Source organism: Podarcis vaucheri (genome assembly GCF_965113315.1).
Source record: "Podarcis vaucheri genome assembly, chromosome: W".
Taxonomy (NCBI): domain Eukaryota; kingdom Metazoa; phylum Chordata; class Lepidosauria; order Squamata; family Lacertidae; genus Podarcis; species Podarcis vaucheri.
In genome coordinates, this window is record NC_138757.1 from 2,849,596 (window position 1) to 2,853,499 (window position 3,904).

Sequence of the window (3,904 nt, forward strand, 5' to 3'; positions counted from 1 at the left end):
CAGCTCACTGCCTCAAAGTACAGTTTAAGGTCAGGGACCGCAAAGCCTCCTTTTTCCTTCAACTCTGTTAGTAGCTTAAATTTTATGCGTGGTTTTTTCCCTTGCCAAATAAACTTGGCAAGGTCTTTCTGCCATTCCTTAAAACACTTTACACCTCTAATTATAGGTATTGCTTGGAACATAAAAATCATCTTTGGCAATACCATCATTTTAACTGTGGATATTCTCCCCCAGAGGGACAAATTCAGTTTTCCCCAAGTCTCTAATTCTTTTTTTATTTCCTTCCACTTCTTCTCATAATTGTCCTTATATAAGTTTATATTCTTATTGGTGATCCAAACCCTCAAATAATTTACCTTATTGGCTACCTTTAAACCTGATGTGTTTTCCAGTTCCTCTTGTTCTGACTTACGTAATTTTTTCGTTAATAATTTGGATTTTCCTTTATTCAGTTTGAACCCGGAGACCTTCCCAAATTCTTCCAGTTGTGCAAGCATTTTTTGGATACTTTCCACTGGGTTTTCAGTGGTTACGATTACATCATCTGCAAAGGCTTTAATTTTGTAGTATTGAGTTCCTAGGTTAATTCCTCTTATGTTTTTATCCTTTCTTATTGCTATTAAAAGTGGTTCCAAGGTGGCAATAAAAAGAAGTGGGGAGAGAGGGCACCCCTGTCTTGTCCCCCTTTCGATGCTGAACTCTTCGGTGATCTCGTTATTTATTAGCAATTTTGCTTTTTGGTTATCGTATATCACCCTAATTCCATTAATTTTTTTTCTCTCCCCTATGTCCAGACCTTTGAAAGTTTCCAATAGGAAATTCCATGATACTCTATCAAAAGCTTTTTCTGCATCAACCAATAACATGGCCATCTTTTTACTTGGTTTCATTTCCACATACTCCAACAGGTCAATTATTATTCTTGTATTGTCTTTTATATGTCTATCCGGTAAGAAGCCCGCCTGGTCTCTGCTGATTATTTTGTTTAGAGTCTTTTTTAATCTATTAGCCATCACCCCAGCATAGATTTTATAGTCTGTATTCAACAGGGAGATTGGTCTATAATTTTTCATGTCTGTCAACTCCACTCCCTGTTTCGGGATTAGAGTGATCAGTGCTTCTTTCCATGATTGTGGTATATCTTTCCCTCCCAGTATATTATTCATTATTCTTTGTAATATAGGGAGGATTACTTCTTCCAGGTTCTTATAGTACATTAATGTAATTCCGTCAAGACCTGGCGATTTGCCACGCTTCATTTTTTTTATTACTTGTGGTATTTCATCTATTTCTATATTGGAGTTTAGGGCCTCAACTTCTTCTTTTTCAATTCTTGGTAATTTATTTTGTTGTAAATACTCTTCCATTTTATTAACCTCTAATTGTTCTTGTTTATACAAATCTTTATAAAAGTTTAAGAATTTTATTTTTATTTTTACTGGGTCTGTTATTTCCTCCCCTTGGTCCAAAATTTTATTTATAACTTTTTTTTGTTGAGGACTTCCGGGTTAGCGCGATCGGCAAATGGCGGATTCCCTCCAAGCTCCGGAGGGAATCAGCTCCGTAGAAGACGGGTCCTGCCGCGGCGACGACGCGGGGACCCTCAGAAACCACAGGCTCGGAAGCCTGTGGACCTGGTAACTCGGCAGGCACCATTTGCGCCCTCCCCGACTGGTGAAGAAGCCTTTTTAAAGGCTTCAGAGCCGGTGACGGAGAGTGGCGTGGTGCTGTGAGTGGATCGCTTCTTCTACGGAGTGAAGCCGCGAGCCATGGCCGGAGAGCGCTGACTTCTTCCTTGAACATTTGGGCTGCAAAAGTAACAACCCGTGAGTAATACGGAAATTGGACTTAAAATTTATATTTTAAATTCGGCACGACCGGGGGATGCGTTAAAAGGAAGTCCGCGCCCCCCGTTTTGTAGACAATTTAAAGCAAGAATTGGATAACTAAGGTCGAGAGACCATTTCTCTCTTTGTGAGATAAAAGTCATTAATTCCACGATTTGGCACTATAAGTATTTTGCTGGAGGATAAGAACTGATTTTAAGGAGCTGAGGCGCAACCCCCCGGGATCCGGGAGTGATCCGCGAGAGAGCCTGCTGAGGAGGTATAAAGAGTTTGACAGCTGTCAAACAAGCTGTCAAAGTTACAAGAACTTGCCTTTTGTTGAATGAAATCAAACCTTTATTAGGCATTGTACAAATAAAACCATAAAAGAGAAAATAACATGTAAGTGACTTGAAATATATATAAAAAGGCAGCGGTTGACTACATACATATATATATATATATATACATATAGAGTCAGTGGTTTTCCTTGTTAACCTGCTCCTTGGAGGGCTGCTACCAAAAACTCAGCTACCCCCGCCGTTACCCTTTGGTCAACGTCGGATAGGCAGAATCCCACACATTCACCTTGCTGGGGTTCCAGGCCACCCAAAAGAGGGGACAGCACGCGTTGACGGAGCGTACTGTACAATGGGCAATGAAAGAGAATATGCTCTACAGTGTCCGGGACATTCATAGAACATCTGCAGAGTCTCTTGTTTCTAGGGATGTTTTGATATCTTCCCCAGACAAATGCTGAGGGAAAAACATTCAACCGGGCCAGCATAAAAGCCCTACGTTGGGCTGGGATTATTAATTTAGTGACGTAATTGGCTCTGCTATCTAAGATATTTAAATCATAGAATGTGGGGGAGCAAATTTTGTTTACAGCTGCCATAATATTTTGTCTCTCGACATCCTTTAGTCTAGTTAGGATATTATGGAAAATGTATTGCTCATTAGAATTGTACAGGGGCTCCAGCTCGATGCCTAAAGATTCAATCTTTTTTTCAAGGTACTGATACCATCTTGATTTATAGGAGTCTTCGAGCAAATCAGCGAGCAGGCTTGATGGAGAGCAGCGAAAATGGCAGCGTAACCAGTACTTTATTGAGGTGGACCAGGCCCAGTATTCCATTGTGTGTATGCCTATTTCTGCACACATTGTTTCATATTTGCCTTTTGTTATTTCTGCTGGTTATTTTTGATACATTTAACTTGAAACTGTTGAAAATAAAGAAAAAATAAGAACAAAGTAATCAGACTGTTGGAGGAAGAATATTAAGTAACCAGAACCCCTCTAGAGGGGGTTCTGAGACATTACAATGGCTGCAGATGGAAAATTACAGGCTGAGTTGGAAAGAATGTTCTTTCTCGTGGGAAAATTACAAGACCAGAGTGCAGCTATGGCTACAGATGTTTTGACTCTGAAATTGAAAGTAAATAATCTGGTTGATGATTCCAAGGACTTGATTCAAGAAAATTCTGCAGCCGAACAAAAAGAGATATGCGCAGACTCAGAGGAGTGGGAAGGAGAAGCTGTAAAAATGGATTACAAAGACAACAAGACCTGGATGATGAAAATTTGGTTCGAACTTGAGAATGAAGATTGGAGGAATCTCCCCACGGGGAGATCGGAAGACCTATGGATTATAAATTTGATTAAGGCGAAAATTGGAGCTTTTGGGACATTTGGGACATCTGGATTTAAAAGGATCAAGAAACATGATTTGAGCTCCACTTTTGAATACAGAGGTCTGGTTGGAAGAAATCTAGACCCCATTGGGACAGAGCTTCTCCGAGATTCGATGTTTACTATAAAAGACTATCAACAAAACCGGCAGAGAGGGACTGAAAGAGACTTAAGGGCCTCGGACGTGAGAGATCCGGGCTGAGAGTTTATAGATTGATGGATACTTGTTGACGATCGAGACCGGGAAAGGGGGGGGCGAGAGTTTGGGAATCCAAAGGGTGTACAATTATATGTTGTTTTCTGTTATTTTGTTTTGTAAATAATATAGAAATTGGGAAATCTGTGGAAGGGAAATGGGATCGTCCTTAGAAAAGTATGTAAAGGA